This window comes from Vulpes lagopus, chromosome 23 (genome assembly GCF_018345385.1).
Source record: "Vulpes lagopus strain Blue_001 chromosome 23, ASM1834538v1, whole genome shotgun sequence".
NCBI classification, from domain to species: Eukaryota; Metazoa; Chordata; class Mammalia; order Carnivora; family Canidae; genus Vulpes; species Vulpes lagopus.
In genome coordinates this window covers 1,311,273-1,331,943 of record NC_054846.1, presented here as the reverse complement: position 1 = coordinate 1,331,943, position 20,671 = coordinate 1,311,273, and positions in this window count along the sequence as shown.

Below are 20,671 nucleotides of genomic sequence, written 5' to 3'. Positions count from 1 at the left end.
GGATATGAAACCAGAGATACTATTTCATTTTTTATTGGGTGTCTCCCTACTTTCTGCCATTTCAAGTATGTGGTTTGGGTCCATCTTGTGAATTTTTATGTTGCTTATTTTAACTTTCAACTCAAATATTTGTTTCACTCTTTAACAGGTTTTGTTCATTTATTGAGGTTCCTTGTACATGCACCAAGTTCCCCCACTAGGAAAGGCTATGTGGACAGTTTATCTAGCCCTTGTCTGGCTCTCTTATTTCTAGAATCTTCTCATTAAATTTTTGACTGGACCACTGCACAGCCAACCTGGGACTGCGACCTCAGTCTATCAGGGCGGTGTGTTTCCACATTCATTCCCTACTGTGCTTGCTACTTGTTTAAAAATGACACCAGATATGAATTTCTGCCCTCTTGCTGAAATCTTGTCCACAGGTGTGGAAGTTGCCAGTTTTTAAGGTAAACTCTGCCCTGGTAACACTGAACTCTGAGCTGGATTTGGGGAAATAGTAGCAACTGTAGGCAATAAGGCCAGCAGTCTTCTATTCTTCTTACCCAAAGTTCTAGCAGTTTTTCATGAGTAAATGCTTGTCAATTATTTTGGGCAAGTTCCAGAGCCCTTGAGAATGGTTGTTTTTTGGCTTTTTTTCAGCTTTATACTTGATTTTTGGAAAGTGGATTCCCAGCCTTTTCACATCTTCCTACAAGGTGTCAAAGCTCAAGGCTACCACCTTGTTATTTGCTCTTGGAGACTAAATCTGACTGGAAACTCTGAAGACGAGGAGTGATGATAACCTGCTAACTTCACTACTGGCTATCCTCAATGGGCATTAAATTTCACTTAATAATCATTCCATTCCATTATTAGTAGATTTTTCTTCTTGTATTAATAAAATTCCTCCACAAATATATCTAATTTCTTGCCTACAGGGTGAATTAAGAAAAGATGATGTTGATGATTCAGTATCCAGAATATAGCATTCAGTCATTCCTCCTCTCTCCATTTCGGTATTCTTTCTCTTAAGTGTAACTGGGTTGGGTGGGGGGGGGGAGGTTCTGGTCTATGACTGAAATTTGGGAAATTCCTAGAAAAAATCAGAATGACAGAGCTGAAAAAAAACAACCTTCTAATCTTATGTAGGTGTTGGAATCATTAAAAGAGAGACTCTAATCTGGAAGTGGGTCTGAGTGATAGCACGCCATTGTGAAACGGTGAATTCAAGAAAGCAATATTCTCAGAGTTTTGAAGAAAAATATGTTGTCATATGGTTAACATTTTGTTCATACGTGAAACTAAAAGGCTTATACACCGTAGTTCAGGAGATATACTACCCGTATAGTTACACTGAAAAAAATACTGAAGATAATTTCTAGCCAGCTTAAATCTGACTAGAAAGTAAGAGATTTGAAATGGGGAAATTATACAATATGAAATTTTGCGGACCTTGTTTTACTGACATTGAGTCTCAAATTCAGGAACCTAACTATATGATTTGTTGTCTGTTATCTTGCCCTAAGCTCTTCTGTAATCTTGTTCTTCACTTCGTCTTATTGTAAAATGTTATAAACTTACATTCTTCCCTCCACATTTCTTAGGAAATCCTTTGCTAGATTTATTTTTTATTTTATTTTTAAAAAGATTTTATTTATTTATGTATTCATGAGAGACACAGAAAGAGAGAGAGGCAGAGACACAGGCAGAGGGAGAAGCAGGCTCCCTGTGGGGAGCCCGACGAGGGACTCGATCCCAGGACCTGGGGTCACACCTGGAGCAAGACACAAATGCTTAACTGCTGAGCCCCCCAGGTGCCCTGGAGTGTTTGCTTTTTAAATGAGACCTACGGGATCCCTGGGTGGCGCAGCGGTTTGGCGCCTGCCTTTGGCCCAGGGCGCGATCCTGGAGACCCGGGATCGAATCCCACGTCGGGCTCCCGGTGCATGGAGCCTGCTTCTCCCTCTGCCTGTGTCTCTGCTTCTCTCTCTATCTCTCTGTGACTATCATAAAAAAAAAAAAAAAAAAATTAAAAAAAAAATAAATGAGACCTACAGATATTGAGTACATATACATGAATGTAAATGTATTTTGACATTTCATGCACAAATATATCCAATGATTTTGTGTTCTTTGAATTCTGATTCCTGGGCTTCGAATGACCCTTCCTGCATGCTTTGGTCAGTACCCTCTGGTTGTTGGTGAATGATTTTCCTATCTAATCTTTGCATGTAGTAAATTCCTCTTTATAATAAAGTCTCCATTTTCTTTTATCTCCAGTTGTCATGGTTAAGAATTTCAAGACCTTTAGTTCATTTATTTTTATATATTTCTAACGTGAACTTTAATCAGTGAATAATTCTTCTACGTTGACTCACAAGAGGACTAAAGTGTTTTGTACTCAAAGTGTTTAATTTGTAAGGAGGTGGTAATGGTTATATTTTGTGGAGTTTGGAGTACACAGATGCATGCATTTGTCAAAAAGTAAATGTGCACTTAAGATTCACATTTAATCACATCTTAGTTTTACCTCTAAAGAAGAAAATTGTAAACAAATAGGGATATCTATATACTATGCATACTGAGATATTCAGAGAGAAGAATAGAGATGTCGAACTTATTCTGAAATGCATAAAAACACAAGATGCATTCATGGATGGATACATAAATGACATATGATAAAGTATAAAATGTTAATGATAGAGTCTAAACAGTAGTTTGTGAGTGCTTACTGTGAAATCCTTTCAATTTTTCTATATGTTTTAATTGTTATAATAGAATGTTGGGGAAATAATTGAATGTTCCATATTTTGAAAAGACTGTTAATTTCATCATGACTGATATCAAAAAATATCAACCGGAATAAATTTCAGATACTGATTTCCTGAAATGATTCAACTATTCAAATTTTGAACAAAATTCCTTTAAGTGATACTGTTGAACAATGAAAACCCATATTTTATTGTCTTTTCATATGTACCAGGTACTATTTTGAGCCGTTTAAATGTGTTATCTTGGGGCACCTGGGTGGCTCAGTGGGTTAAGTGGCTGACTCTTGGGTAAGGCTCAAGTCGTGACCTCAGGGTCCCAGGATGGAGCCCCACATCAGGCTCTCTGTGCAGCGGGGAGTGTGCTTAAGGATTCTCTCCCTATTGCACACGCACGTGCCTGCCCTAGAAAATAAATAAATCGATCTTTTTTTAAAAAAAAAAATATTATATTCTACATTTCTATAGCTCAGAAAAAATAACTTTTTTTTCATTTATTTTCATTTCTTTTTATTTTCATTTCATTTCATTATTTCATTTCATATTTCATTTCCTGTTTCGGCTCAGAGATGGTTTCTATGACTCCAGTGCAGCTACTGTAGTTGCTGCTTTAGCTCCCCGGCCTTCAGTCTGTGCCCTAGCTTTGTTGTAGTACTGCTAGCAAGTAGAGAAAGCAGGATTCGACTCTGGTTCCTCGGGCCCCCATATCCATGTTCCCCACCCTTTTTGCTACCTCCTTAGCTCTTCTCTCTTAGACTAATGGGCACCAGCACAAAAGCAGAACATCAGGAAGGTTGTTTCTGATGCTGTTTTCCGCCGTTCTCCTTTAATGACCATGCAAACGGAGAGCTTGAGTGAACACTTCCAGCCTCCCAACGTGTATTTGGCTCTAAGGTGTCTCTGGTACCATTCGTTCTCCAGGTGTAATCTGGAAAAGTGAAATTGGATCAATCATTTTGATCAGATCAAATCATTTTGGTCATCAGCTGGGTAATTCCTTTTTCATCTTTCATTGGACTTTCTGTCTAGAGATAAACGTGAATGTAGAATGTGTGATGGAAATGTGTTGTCAGACACTTAATTATATTTTCTCACAAACTTTCTTGGCAGATAAACCGAGACACCTCCTAAAGGCTTCACATGGCTAAGATGTTTGCATGGCAGTCAGAGGTAATTAATTTTATGTCCCTCTTTAATATCTGTTTATTTGGTTTCAGGTCTGGAAGTCGATCTCATTTAGACAGAGACAGCTTTTCACAAAACTGTCATTCTTCATGATGTTCATACATTTTTCTAAAGAGCATGATTTTTTAGAATTATGTGAAGCTACACAAAACGAAGTAAATTATAAAATATTACTTCCCAGGTGAATTCGTATGTTCTCTATGACTTAATTTGTTCTGACAATTTTTGTAGAAATACGTTTTTTTTCCGACAAGTACAATTAGGTGTGGGGAAGTGCACTTATTTCATGTTTTTGAGAAAGCAACTCTCCTTGGATGGAGAAGTATCTGTGATGGGATGGACAGTGAAAGATATGGTAAATTTAAGCGAGTGTTCAGCCGTGATTCGTGAAGCAAATCCAGCCACCACTATTGTAAGTTTAAGCAGGAATCTCTTTAAAATAGAATAGATTATATAAGGGTATGTCGTCTTTTAGACGCAGAGCAGGGAAAGAAACAAAAAGACATAAGAGCAAAGAGAGGCTCTTGTTGAATTGACAGAGCTTTTAATGTGTTTAAATCACATGAAAAGAAATTGTGGGGTTTGGTCAGATGCCCCCTCTTAAAAGCATTAATAGTGTGAGAAATCTTTTCAAGGCATTTACCACCTTTTGAGCTTTATACGTAGCTGCTGAACACTTGATCAGTATCCGTCCACTTTATAAGATCGTGTGCTCCGCAGGGGCCAAGATCATATCTGGTTTGGTTCAACATTTTCTCCCAGTTCGTAGCGCTAGGGTTAAACCAAAGGAGGCATCCAAAATATTCATAGAAGCAACGAGCTAATGGTTTTACTCTCTGAAATTACCCGTAAATTCTAACAGCTAAATTCTTGCTCTAAAAACTCCATATACCATAGGTTCTAAACATCCATTTATACAGTTCATTCGAGTGTCTGATAAGAACTGGACTGAAGTTTGGTGCAGATTCTGGTGTTCTCTGTGTTATGCCCTGTGTTGTACTATTACACATCTTTGCTCCAGTTTTTAAAAGCACTTCTCCGAAGAAATATTCTTGTGTATTTTTTGACTGTGTAGCACTTACGATAAAATGCCACGAATGTTTGCGGGTAGAAATACTAAGAGCTAGTGAATACCATTTGAAATGAATGAATTTTTGAAATTTCTAGAATTCCAAATAGAAAAATAAAATAGATTTGTCATTAAAATAATAAATCCCTAAATAAATAAAAAATAAATAAAAAATAATTTTAAAATAATAAATAAATAAATAAATAAATGAATAAATAAATGCATAAATAAACAAATAAATAAATAAATTCCTAGTGAGCAGATGGCCATTGGAAGTATACATTTCCATAGCAGAGTAAGATGCAACGCCTTTTCTAAGTCTTATGGTCGGGTCTCAGATTTCTGTTCTGTTATACAAACTACTTTGAAAAATTCAAAAAAAAAATAGTAACCAGTTATCAACTGTGTCCCTTTGGAGAAACAACTGCACGTTTGGAGTAGATATGAAGCTGATCATTTTTAAGGTGGTCTGAGTTAGACTTACTCATGTCTCCCCTTTATCATAAATAATGTTTACTAGCTCAAGCCTGTGAGCAATTACAGGCCAGTTCTAAAGCTCTCTTCAAATGAAGATTTTTTTTTTTTTTTTGATTATGAGTTGAGATGTATTTCTGGAGCAATGTCTAAGTCCTAATTTAGAGACCTAGGTAGTCATAAAGATCTTAACCTATTTCCGCTATAGAATGTGAGTCTCCCTAAGGCCCTAGGGAGTGAGTCACACCCCTGGAGATCAAACTCTACAGACGTCGTGGATGGACTTATCAACACTGGTCATGAGATGCTGGGGAGGCCCACAGGCAGTGCAGCCGGAAGCTGTCCACTTCCAGCACACCCTGAAACCCAGGCCCTCTGAGATTGGCCTTCTTTGCAGGTGCCACCGCCTCGTTGGTCACAGGACTGGCGACTGCTAATTAATTATAGAAAACTGTCCCCACCAAGACACACGTGAAGGCTTGTGGAGTGTAGATTGTTCATAATCTGTGCGGCACGTTACCTATTTTAACTACTAGGAGCAGCTGCACTGCAACCACCCGAAAGCTCCCTAAGCCCCTTCCCCGCCTCACACGCTGGTGGATCTCTCATTATTCTCTCTTCGCAGCTGATACAAGACCAACACTGAGTTTTATCATATAAAGAAGTTTTCCTGGAAGGAATCACAGCACAGAATAGAAAAAAAAAATTCAAACTGTCAACCAGAAATCCCCTCCATCACCTTCTGGGTTTTTCCCCTTCTCCCCAGGCTATCGCCTCCAGGCCCATGACTCTGGAGTGAGTGGGCACAGAACTTCATTTCCTAATTGATCCGAATCTCCCCATCCTGTGAGTCACATTAACTGTGCATAACCCGAGGACACTTTAAATGAGAAAACAGAAGAAAAGGATGATCCCAAAGATGCATTCACTTTATTCTTGACAGTAAGAGGTTTTTTGGGGTTGTTTTAGGGTTCTTATGAAGGACTGATGACTTAGGCCAAGGGGCCTCTGGTTTCCATCTTACCTAACGGCACAAATAAGCTACAACAGGGAAAAAAATCTGTGTCTTTTTCCCAATGAACCCCAAAGCCTAAGTTTCTATCATTCCTACTTTCCACTTGTTATCCTTCCCTCCCGTTGTAATCTCCTTCGTGGCAATTGGACAACCTGGACCTGTGGGTTACTTTTTGCTCGTTATGGTTCTCAGGAAACAAGTTAATATGTCAATTTAACAACAACAAAAAAATGTTTGTCGTATAGGTTTTCTCCATTTTCTTCACCTTTATAATTGTATTTTTCAGTTATTCGTTTTCTAAAAAGATGAGTCTTCTATACTTTACTTGAAGGTGAATTATTTGTCTTGTGGGTCTCATCCTCTCACCTTCTGGATTATTTCCCCCACTCATCAATATTTAACCTCACCGTCTACTTCTCTGCTGATGCCTTCCCCTCTCTATCAAATAATCAGAAATATTATTCATATTTGTCTCCAAAATCTGGTCATCTTCCTGTGTACAGGAAGTCGAAAAAAGGGGGGGGGGGTAAAGGTACATTCAAGGAAATAAATAACAGTGATTCAAATTACAAAAAAACTGACATTTCCCTCAGCAAATAAAAACACTTTTGAAAAACTATTGAAGTATGATTAATGCCCAGACTTACATCAGCATCTGAAGCACAGCAGGATTCAACAACTCTCCCCATTACCGAGAGCACCCAGGGCACCACGGGGTGACTGTCCCCTGGGGCCCCTTTCTCTTCCCCTCACCCTGCCCGCCTGCCCTTTGGTGCCCCCCGGCTCGTCCTCGGGATTTAAGAGTCTGTTTTCTGTTTGTCTCTTTCTTCTTTGTTCATTTGATTCTGAAATTTCACACATTAGTAAAACCAGAGGATCTCAGGCTGCTTCTGACGGCCCTTTCCCCTGCCTCCCACCCTCCGGGTCCCCCGGGTTGTTGCAGAGCCCAGATGTATCAGACGTACACTCACAACTGTCTTCTCCCGTCTGTAGGTTGCCTTTTGGTTTTGTTGATTGTTTCTTTTCCTGCACAGAAGCTTTTTATGTTTTTTCTTTTAATGTATTCCCTATAGTTTATTTTTCCTTATTTCCCTTGCCTCAGGTGACCTATCTAGAAAAATGTCTACAGCCAATGTCAAATAAAAATATAAATATATATATATTGTCTATACTCTCCCTTCAGATTTTTATGGTTTCATGTCTCACATTTAGGTCTTTATCCATTTTGAGTTTATTTTTGTGTGTCGTGTGAGAAAATGGTCTGGTTTCATTCTCCTGCCTGTAGCTGTCCAGTCTCCCCAGCACCATTTATTGAAAGGATGGTCTTTACCCCATGAATATTCTTTCTTGCTTTGTCAAAGATCAAATGACCACATACTGTGGGTTTATTTCTGGGTTTTCTTTCCTGTCTTAATGACTATCACTTAGTTATATAACTTTAAGTCTAGAATTGTGATTATTCCAGCTTCGTTTTTGTTTTTAAAGATTGCTCTGGCTCTTTGAGGTCTTTTGTGTTTCCATACAAGTTTCAGGATTGCTTGTTCTAGTTCTGTAAAAAAAAAAATAAAAAAAAAAAAAAATAAATAAATAAATAAATGGTGATATTTCATAGAGATTGCACTAAATCTGCAGATGGAATAAAAATTTAACAATATAGACACTTTAACAATATTCTTCCATCTGTGAGCAAGAAATATCTTTCCATTTCTTTGTGTTTTCTTCTATTTCTTTCATCAGTGTTACATGGTTTTCAGAGTACAGGTATTTCATCTTTCAAATTTATTCCTAGGTATTTTATTATTTTGGTGCAATTATAAATAGTATTCCTTGTTTCTCTTTATGTCACTTCATTCTTAAACATAGAAATGCAACAAATGTCTGTCCTTCGATTTTTGTATCTTGAGACTTTACTGAATTTATGTATTAGTTCTTTAATATTTTTGATGGACTCTTTTGGTTTTTCTGTATATAATAACATGTTATCTGCAAATAGTGAGAGTTTTACTTCTTCCTTAACAATTTAAATGCTTTTTGTTGTCTGAATGCTGTGTCTGGGACTTCTAGTACTATGTTGATAAAAGAAGTGAGAGTGAACATCCTTGTCTTGTTCCTGACATTATGGGGAAAAGCTCTTTGTTTTTTTCCCATTGAGTATGATGTTGGCTGTGGGTTTTATTATATTGGCCTTTATAAATGTGGTATTTCCCTCTAAATCTACTTGGTAGAGGGCTTTTATCATGAATTGATGTGGTAGTTTTTCAAATACTTTTTCTGCATCTACTGAAAGATCCTATGGCTTTATCCTTATTGATGTCATATACCACAGTGATTTGCAAATATTGAACCGCTCTTGCAACCAGGAATAATCGCATTAGATCATAGTGGATTTTTTTAAATACACTAATGGATTCAATTTGTTAGCATTTTATTGAGGATTTTTGCATCTATGTTCATAAGAGCTATTGGTGTGTAGTTTTCTTTGTTTGTTTTGTTTTTTAAGTGAGGTCTTTATCTGGTTTTGTTATCAGGGTAATGTCAGCCTCATAGACTGAATTTAGGTTTTCCTCCCTTTTCTTATTTTTTTATAGTTTGAGAAAAATAAGTATTAACTTTTCTTTAAATATTTGGTGGAATTCCCCGATGAGGCTTTCTGGTCCTGGACTTTTGTTTATTGCGGGTATTTGGACTACTGACTCAGTTTTATTGTTGGTTATCGAGCAAGTTTTCTAGTTCTCCTTGCTCCAGTTTTGGCCGCTTATATTCCTCGGAATTTATCCATTTCCTTTAGGCTGTCCAATTTCTTGGTATATAGGCTTTCATAATATTCTGTACCAATTGTTTGTATTTCTGTGGGGTTGGTTGTTAATTCTCCTCTCACTTGAGTCTTTTCTCTTTTTCATTATCAAAATATAAATTTTGATGTCTTTTTTGATTTATTGGTTGACCCATTTATTGTTTAGTAGCATCTTATTTAACCTGCATCTATATATACTCTTTCCACATTTTTCTGTGGTTGAGTTCTAGTTTCATGGTGTTGAGGTCAGAAAAGGTACATGGTATGAATTTGAACTTTTTGAATTTGTTGAGATTTGTCTTGTGACCTACTATGTGCTCTATTCTAGAGAATGTTCCGTGTGTGTGTGTTTAATAATGTGGACGTTCTACATAGACAATCACGCCACCTATAAACAGAGACCATTTGTATTTCTTCCTTCACAATCTGTATACCTATTATTTTCTTTTCTTCTCTTATTGCACCAGCTAATACAATGTTAAAAAGGAATGCTGAGTGCACCTCTTTCCATCGTATCTGATCTTAGTAGGAAAGTTTCCCGTTTCATACCTTAAGTATCATGTTAGCTATGGGTTTTTTTGTAGACGTTCTTTATCAAGCTGAGGATGTTCACCTCTATTTTAGTTCCCTATCTCTGCCCAGTGCTTCCTGTTTTGGAAAGTTAGTGATGATTGATTCAATTTCTTCAGATGTAGATACAGACCTATTCCTGTTGTACATTTCATCTTGTGTGAGTTCTAATGGCTTGTGTTTTTTCACGGAATTGGTTTGTTTTAGGTCGTTTATCAAGTCTGTGGTCATAGTTGTTCACAGTATTCTTTTATTGTCCTTCTAATGCCCGTGCCATATGCAGGGATGTCCTTTCTTTCACTTATGACATTATTAATTTGCATTATTTATCTTCTTTTCTTAGTAACCCTGCTGGAGGCTCATCAATTTTATTGATCTTTTCAAGAAGCCAGTTTGTATATTTATTTTAGCAATATCCTGCTTTTAATTTCATTGTGTTTTTTTCTCTTATTTTTTCTATTTATTTGGGATTTAATTTACTCTTTTTTTTCAGTTTAGCAAGGTGAAAAATCTTTAAGTTTTTTACTTTGAGATAATTCACAGATTTACAGATTCACATACCATTTAAAAAATAATACTGAGGGATCCCATGTACTCGTCATTTCTTCAATGATTACTTTTAGAACTATAGTGTCGTATTGTAATCAGCGTCTTAACATTGACACAGTTAAGACACAGAATATTTACATTTCCACAGGAATCTTCAAGTTCCACGTTTTCCACCACATCCTCTTCTGTCTTGCTCCCATGCCTTTTTTTGAACCCTATAAACCACTAATCTGTTCATTTTTTTTAATTTCAAGAATATTATATAAACATAGTAATGTATTATATAACCTTTGTAAATACTTTTCTTCACATAGCTTATGTTTTTGGATATTTCTTCAGTTTATTGTATGTAACAGCTGCATGTTGCTTTGTTTTTGTTCTTGTTTTCTTTCTGGCTGAGTAGTGTTTTATGATAAGAATGTACCTTAGTTACCTCTTGGCAGACACCTGGTTTATTAACACTTTTGGGTAAAACAACCAATGTGCAGATTTTTGCTTAGATTATAAGATCACAATTTTAGATTCTTTGTTAATGAATATGTCTTAATTTCTCTGTAATAATTGCTCAGTTAAATTTATGGGTCATATGATAATTTAGTTTTTAAAGAAAATGCCAAATTATTTTCCAAAATGGCTGTATCATTTTATATTTTATATTATATCATTTTATATTTCCAGTGGGAACGTATAGGCAATCTAGTATGTCTCCATCCTTGCTAGTATTTAGTTGTCATTGTCACCGACTAATGATGCTGAACATTTTTAATGTTCTTATCGGCTGTCTACATATTTTTGAAAGAAATGTCTCTTTATGTCCTTTGGCTTTAGTTTTGGATTATTCCCCTCTTGTTTTGTTTGGTTTTTTACTGTTGAGTTTTGAGAGTTCCTTATATATTCTGAATATTAGTCCTTTATCACACAGATGGTTTGCAATATTTTTCCCCACCATATAGTTCGTATTTTTACCATCTTAAGAAGGTCATGGCAGGGGCACGTGGGTGGCTTAGTCAGTTAAGCATTGGACTCTTGATTTTTGGCTCAGGTCATGGTCTCAAGGTCATGAGTTTGAGCCACCTGCAGGTCTCTGCACTCTGGGGAATGTGCTTGAGATTCTCTCCCTCTCCCTCCTCCCCCTCCCCCCTCTCTTTCCATCTAAAATAAATAAATAAATATTTTCTTAAAAAAGGTCACAGGGCAAATGGTTTCAATTTTTATGAAGTCAAATTTATTTCTTTTAGTGATTACACTTTTGGTATTATCTAATTTATATAGCCCTAGAAACTCAAATTTTATCAATTTTTCCCTGAGAATTTTATATTTTAATATTTTATAATTAATTTCATGATCTATTTTTTTATTTCCTTGTTTATAAAAGTAGTACATTGGGGTTGATATTCTTTAGCAGGCTATCTTTTCTCCATCAAAATAGCCTTGAAATGGTCAGAAATTACTTGAACACATTTATATAGATTTTTAAAATTCCCTTTTCTGTTTATTGATCTGTATACCATTCATTCAAACCACATAATCTTGATTATTATAAGTTCATAATAGTTACTGAAATCAAGAGGAATTCATAATGATTCCTTCTACTTTAGTCCTCTTTCTCAATATTTTTTAGTTCTTTTTTTCCTTATGATATAAAGTTCAGAATAATCTTGTCCATACAAAAAGTATCACCAGGGTTTTGAAAGAAATTCATCAAACTTGTCATTTTACCTCAAATCTATATACATATTATCATGTTGAGCCATTCACTTCATGGAGATGGTTCCTCTTTCCATTTGTTTAGATTTTTGGCTTGATTAGTGTTATATATAAAGAGATATACATAACACTGTTACACACACACACACACACACACACACACACACACACACACAGACCAGCCTTCCATCACTGGAATAAACTCAACTTATTCTTTTATACATATATTTTTTTTCAAAATCTACTTGCTAATACTTAAGAATTTCTATATCCACATTAATAATGAATCGTGGCCTCTGGGGTGTGTGTGTGTGTGTGTGTGTGTGTGTGTGTGTGTTTACTAGCTGTGTCTAGTTTTAATATCAGAGTCCTACCATCTTCATGAAATAAATTGTGAAATGTTCCTTTCTTACATGTTTTCTCAAAGAGATTCTGCTGAATTACTGGTAGTAATTTAAATATTGGGAAGAATTCTCCAGTAAAGCCATCTGTGCCTAATGGTTCTTTCCTGGGAGTTTTTGCAATAACTTGTCAAATTTATGTGTGTAGTATCATTCCAGTATTCCCTTGTTATCCTTTTGACATTTTCAGAGTTTTCCATAGTCTTTATTTAATTCCTAATGTCAAAAATTTGTCTTTCTCTGTTAATCATGATAGAGAATGAACAATTATATTGCTTTTTAAAAATAAAGAGCTCTTTGTTTCATTGATATGTCTTTATTTTTTACTTTCATCATTGATTTCTGCTAATATCTTATCTCCTTTCTTTTATTTATTTTTGGTTATTTTCAGTTTTATTCTTGAGGTGAAAACATAAATTATTGATGTGAAGCTTCCTTTCTGATGTTTGTATATAATTTTATAAATTTTCTTCACAACATTGTTTTAACTGTTGACCACAAATTTGATATTTTCATTTTCATTCAGTTCTTCTTTTTTTTTTTTTCATTTCACTAGCAATTCCCTTTTCGACACAGGAATTATTTTTAGAAGTTTGTTTAGTTGCCAAACGTTTGGAGACTTTTCTATTACCTCTTATTTTGTTTTCCAGTTAGATTTCATTCTGTCCAAAGAACACGCTCTCTGGTTTCAATTCCTGTAAATTTATTGAGCTTTGTTTTATAACCCAGCACTTGGTCTGTTTTCATATATGTGGGAGCTTGAAGTGAATGTTCATTCTGCTTTTTTTTTTGGAGAATATTTTATGAGTGTCAATTATAATCTGTCAGTTGATGGTATTGAGTTGTATAACACTGTACAATTCTATTAATTGTTGAGAGAGGGGTGCTGAGATGTCCAACACTCCTGTTTTTTCTTTGGAGTTCTACATATTTTTGCTTTACATATTTTTCAACTCTGATACATAGAAAATAAGGGTGGCTTTGTCTTTCTGGTAGATTGGTAGTTTTATATTTATGTAATGTCTCCCTTTGCTCTGAAAATTACATTTGATAAAGGGTCAACTGAGAACACATAATGATACAAATGCATGTTCATATGCCATGAGGACTTCAAAATACAAACAAAAAATAGATCCAGAATTATAGCTGGAGTGTTTAATAAGCCTGTATCTAATCAATAAAAAGAGTAGATAGGAGAAAAAAGAGTTATGGTATTAAACCTAAGAAACACTAACACTACCCTTGAACTTATTGATATTTTGAGAATGATACATACAGTATAATATGTATTTTATTCATGTAAAACTCGGCAAAAACTCCAAAAAACAGTCTTTTGGGTAGGCAACATACTCTCTAACCTATCTGATTCCTTTGACAAATACATAGAAAGTCAACTTTTGGCTTTCCTTGAAAGTACTAAATAGTATATAAGCATCTGAATAAATTTATAGGGATAACCTTCAAAATAGTTAAGAAAACAAGGGATGCAGAATACATAAGGAATAACCAGAGAAAGGGAAGAAGGGGAAGAGAAAAATTCAAGGAATTTTCCATGTCTCCTATCCACCTAAATAGCGTACTGATAGTTTTCTGAAAGTTAACCCTTGAACAACACAGGCTTGAACTGCACAGGTCTACTTAAACACAGATTTTTGTTTGATAAATACACTTTAGCACCATAAACATATTTTCCCTATAATTCTATGACATTTTCTTTAGTTTTATATATGCTGTATTCCATATTCTTACAATACAAAATATGTGTTACTTGACAGTTTATGTTGCTAGTAAGACTTTTGGTCAATATTAGGCTATCAATGAAGTTCTTGGGTAGTCCAAAATTATAAGTGGACTTTGTGGGATAGCTGACACCCCTAACCCCCTTGTTGTTTAAGAGTCAACTTTATTTCTATTTCCATTTACAATTTCATCTTATCTAAATCTAATATATTCAAGTTGTAGCTGAATTTTCTTTTGTGCAGGAGCTATCCTTTTCTGATGGCTGAGTAATATCCCGCTGTATATATAGACCACATCTTTACCTGTTCATCTGTTGAAGGACATCGTGCTCCTTCCACAGTTTGAACTACTGTGGACATTGCTGCTGTGAATATTGGGGTGTGAGTGTCCTGGCATTTTATTGACTCCTAACTCTGAGAAACAAAGGGTTGCAGAAAGGGAGGTGGGGGGTGGGGTACCTGGTGATGGGCACTAAGGAAGACACTTGATGGGATGAGCACTGGTGTTACACTACATGTTGGCAAATTGATTTTAAATTAAAAAAATAATAAAATAAAGTGAAGATACCTTGAACAAAAATTTAGAGAAATCCTCAATCTCTGAGATGTTGCAGTTTATCTTGCCAATATTATTTACTAAGTGCTTTTAGCTTACTAATCTCTCAGTTATGACTTCAATATCAATCAAAACTGAAAAGTGCAAACTTATGATAGGGAATGAGAATGAGCTTTGGGATTTTATATAGGAATTTAGAGAACTGTACTATCATTAGGGTTTTTGTTTTTATTTTTTATAATAGTTTGTATTTTAATTTATGTTTGTTCTCTAGTTCATACAGTAATTTTGCAAAATAGAGCAATGCCAAAAAATTTGTAGAGAAAAAAATTATTAACAATGAATTTTAACATTGACAGTAGTCTGTCAAAACTACAGATAGGAAAAAGAATTTAGAAACTTTGCAAATACTGGCCATAATATTACTTCCTTTAAAAATTTGCATATGTTATGCATTATTATATATCTTTTTCATGCATTTAAACTTAATGAAACTTTTTTTTAAAGATTCTATTTATTCATGAGAGATACAGAGAGAGAGGCAAAGACACAGGCAGAAGGAGAAGCAGGCTCCCTGCAGGGAGTCCGACGCAGGACTCGATCCCAGGATCCTGGATCATGCCCTGAGCCAAAGGCAGATGCTCAATCATTGAGCCATCCAGGTGTTGCTTAATGAAACTGCTTTAAGAAAGTAAGCTAAAATAGACTTTTTTTCTTCTTTTTCTAAACTACTATTTTCTTTATATCTTATGTTTAAGAAATACAATAAAAATAATCTCTCGTAAATCAAATTCCATGATTTGTGATTTGTGTTGTAATTTCTTGTCTAGTTATCTTCATTTCCAATTAAATATTATCAATAAAGTGCATCCTAAGTAAATTAAACCTGGACAAAACTGAAAATAATTTAGTATAATAATTTTATCACATACTTGAGATAAGGGGTAAATATGAGATATCTAGTTAATGGAATTATTTGCAAGGTTTTATGCTCAGTTAAAAGTAAATAGAAGCTAAGAAATGTCAACAAGGTAATAGGAAAGTCAGAATTTTATGGTAAAGAGAACATGTATTTAAGTGGAAAGCTAATACAAGATGTTAAATACACATTTATCTTTTAAATTTAAATAGGAAGGTGTGCTTCTTTTGGGCTATACATTTTAAAAATTCTTACAAGAGAATGCAGACAAAATCTGCCTCAAACAAATGATAAACATAGTCATAAATATGAACAATAAAAGGATTCAAAGATAAAGTTTTCAAATCTAATCACGAAAATGCTGCTAAAATATCTAGTTATTAGAAAACATCATCATGAATGACAGGTAACAAAATATAGTAAACTGAGGGTGGAACATCAAAAATCCACAAGATTTATGAAAACAATTAGAAGCTTTTAAAATAAATAAAAATTGTTTTCTGGACATTAAGGCATTTATAAGCATAGCTTGATATGAAGGATACTATTCTCATAAATGAAGCTGATTTAAGACCCTAAATGGATGTGTATACAGGGGTAGAGTATAAGATGGTTGGAGGGCTGAAGGAAACCATGATGTAAGATAATTGTACAAAAGAAAAATTACAGTTGAGGGAGGAATGAATAGGCCGAGCCCAGGGGGTGTTCTGAGGAGTGGTCTCTGAGCGATGCCACAATGATGAGGAATGTTACTTTGCGTTTCTCCAAACCCTGAGAATGTGCAACACCGAGTAAACCATAATGTCAACTATGAACTGGATGATTAGGACTTGTCGACGGAGATGCGTCGATGGTAACAAATGAACTCTGGTGGGAGGTGCTGATAACGAGGGAAGAGGGCGTACTGGGCACCTCTGTGCCTTCCCCTCAATATTGTTGTGACCCTGAAACTATTCTAAAAAGTCTTTAAAAAATAAGGAAAGAAAATGTAGGGAGCTTAAATGAAAAATGAGGACTTGCAGTTTCTCTTTCCACATTTGTTCTCTGTATCATTTTGGCTCTTCTAAATCTAATGTGCTATTTTATTTTATTTAAGAGGTTATAGGGGGACTTAAAAACACAAAAACATCACAATTTGGTGATTGTTCCTTTTGTTGTATAGAAGTTTTTATTCAATCCCATTTGGTGATATTTTTGTTGCCTTTGCTCTTGGTATTCTATTAAAAAAATTGGAATGTCAAGGAGTTTTCTCTTCTAGGAGCTTTATGGTATTAGGTCTTATGTTTAGGTCATATGATTTATGCATATATTGTGAGCTAAGGGTCCAGATCACTCTTTTGATTGTGGATACCAATTTTCCCAGTACCATGTATCGAGGAGACCATCCTTTCCCTATTGTGTATTTCTGGTAATCTTGTCAAAGGATACTTAATCATATATGTGTGAATTTATTTCTCAGATCTTTATTCTATTCTTTGGCTATATTTGTCTATTTTTTTTATGCTACTTCCATACTGTTTTAATTATTATAGCTAGCGAGATGATCATATGACTTTTTCCGTTGGTTCCGATGAGTAGTCTTTTATATTTATAGATTTTTCCATTGAATTACTCTGGCATCTCTGAGATAAATTTCACTTAATCATAGTCTATGAAACATTTCATGTACTGTTGAATTTGGTTGGCTAATATTTTGTTAAGAATTTTCACATCCCTGTTTACTTTTTTAAAGATTTTATTTATTTATTCATGACAGACACACACACACACAGAGAGAGAGAGAGAGAGAGAGAGGCAGAGACCCAGGCAGAGGGAGAAGCAGGCTCCATGTAGGGAGCCCAACGTGGGACTCGATCCCGGGGCTCCAGGGTCAGGCCCTGGGCCAAAGGCAGGCGCTAAACCACTGAGCCACCCAGGGTTCCCAACATCCCTGTCTATTAAGAAAATGCAAACTATGTATATTTAGGTTAATTATCCACAGGTAAGGATCTGCTGCTGCTGTCATAGATCTCTATCTTGATAGCGCTACTCACCGGAGCTTTGTAGTGTTAAAGTCTTGATTCTTCATGTTCCTTAAGGTCTACATTGCTCTCTTCACATTTCAAGAAGACGTCCCCAACTTGTCTTTCCTGACTAGCTTCAGGAATAAAAGACTTTTCCTAGTCAGTCCAGCTAGAGACTTTTAGAGTTACTCAGTCTTTTTCTATGGATGCTGAGATCCCCCCCACCAGGTAGTGTCTTATAGTGATCAAGAAGATAAGTTGTGTACTTTCTCCTCATCCTGCAGCTTAGAAGCTGCTATCTGTAGGGTCTTGCACAAATCCTCTTAAAGGCTCACCCACACCATATGCAGAGGCCTGCGTGCACTCTTACGGCAGTATGCGATTGTCTGCAGTAGTTGGATGTTCCATCTCCTGGAGCCTTTTGCCAGCTTTGCAGGGCCTGCAAGTCAGGCATCTCATTGACTTCATGGGCAGGGCCCTTAGTGGGATCTGTGGTTTCTATGGGGGATTTTTGAGTTTCATGCTTATTTGCCATGAGCCCCCACCCTGTTTCCATGCTTCTAGTTCCCACAAGACCATTCAACCATGCCAGTCTCAGTGATCTGGGTGACGTCAAGCAGAAGCGAGACCCATGGGCATCATTCCACAATGAGGCACGCATCCTTCCTTACTTTCCTCTGTGGGAGAACCATAGCCAGGGGGTCTCTCTTGGCTCCGAGCTGTGCTGCTACAGGGGAGAATGCTGAAAAAAGAAGCCGTTCTTCTCATCCTCTTCATGGCATCTGTTCTTGATTTTTTTTTCTTCTTTTTGATCCAAGGGGATATAGGAATCTCTTTACTGGACTCTTCAGTTCCCACAGAGATATCCCTATCTCTGCATAGTTGTTAAAATGTATGTTCCTACGTGGACACAAGAGCCGGAAACCTGTATTCCCCATCTGACATCTGTAAGGAGGGAACTGTGATGTTGATGGGAAGCTGTGGGTTCCTGCTGAGCGTGTGTGCCTACCACGTCCTCCCAGCAGAGGCAAGCTACACTTCGGGTGATGGATGGGGGTTTGGCCGTTTGCCTCTTTAAGAACAAAACTTTTTCTGTTATTCAAAAAATATCAATAAACTGATTTGTCATTATTAAATGACAAAGGTGATTATTGGGGGACATAATTATAATCTGTCAAAGAAAACTTACTATTCAAGAAGTGATCTGAGGAATAGAGATCAGTGAATAAGTAGACCTGGGGGTTTCCTTTTTCTCTCTTTTTTCTTTTTCCTTTCCTTTTCTTTTTCTGCTATGCTCACTCTCTCTAATAAATAAACACAAGCAGGGAAAGCTGCAGAGGGAGAGGGAGAAGCAAGCTCCCCATTGAGTAGGGAGCACAGTGGTGGGGCTCTATCCCAGGACCCTGGGATCATGACCCAAGGTGAAGGTAGACGCTTAATCAACTGAGCCACCCCGGTGCTCCAACCTGGGGTTTTCTTACAGATAAATCTGATAGAACTTTAACAAAAAGATGGTAATTCTTAATGATATGCATATAAAACATATATACCTAACACACACAACTGTGCGAACACTTTGATGATGAAAAGGATGAAAAAAAGTTGTTTTTAAAGATCACTATTTAAAAAAAATAATAGATAAATGGAATGTGAGACTAATCATTGCTTATCTGAGTTTTTAATCACCAAAATCAAGTGATAATATTTCATAACTTGGAATAAACACAAAGAATAGCAAAAAGAAAAAAAATCTCTCCTTCTACCCCACCCTTCAAAAAAAGAAAAAAAAAAAAAAAGAAAAGCTATAAAGGAAAAGATGAGAGTTTAGAAAAGGAGCCAGGAGACCTTAAAAAGGACCTCCTAGGATTTCTAGATAAGTTAAAAGCTGAAGGAGGAGAAGTAATCATTATGCATAATAAAGAAACTGTATCTAAACTTAGTAATATATTCAATCTACAGATTAAAGGAGATCAATGAGCCCAGGCTGTTTAACAAATGCCTCAATCACCCTAGACTAATCCTAATAAATTTACTAATTGCCAAGGATAATACAAAAAAAAAAAAAATTACAGGTTTCCAGATAGAAAGCACAGGTTACCCATTCCAGACAAGTGTTGGACTTAACATTAACATTACACTAACAATTAAAGCGAAACAAATTATATACTACATAAAAAAAAATGCCAGAGAGCCATTTAATTAAATTTAGCAACCACTTAGGTAAAATTGTCCAAAAATTGAATAAAACTAATTTAACAAAGAGTCCTCCTGCAAACTAATCACGAAATGTTGAAATCATTGCAAATAAATGGTCTATCATCATTTTGTAGGACGTATTGATCAAAGGAAAGGATATATTTAAGTTGAGGATGTCATCAGTGTTGGAGGAAAAGTCATTAGTACATTAGGTGGAAATCCTGAAGATACGGCCTGGTTTTCCGGGTAGGAACTCAGATCACGTAGATTGCTGTTGCTTGAATTCATCCCTGAACACTTCTCACCTTGGAGGTACGAGTACAGAAGCAGTACCGTTGTGGGGGTGAGAAAGCAAAGAGACCTAGTCAAGATTACCACCATTGATCAGTGCTGTTGGAAATTCTAGTTAATCACCTGGAAGGATGCGGCTATTGATAAAATTTGAAAACCATCATCTAGGTCACTGCAAATGTTTTTACATACTTACAATTTATCATAATTTAGAATATTTATTTTAAAGCAATATGATAAAATGGCTAGATAAGGAAATTCAAGATAATCAAAATATCTTTTCCTGTATACCAGCTATGGGAATGAAATGAAACATACCTTAAAAAAAAAAAAATCCTCCACAGAGATAAGAATCATTTTTGAGTAGTAAACTATAACTTAATGAGAAAATGATGTGTCAACATGATTTCTACTTCAATTTAGTCTTATTCCCATTCTGTATTATAGTTGATCTCT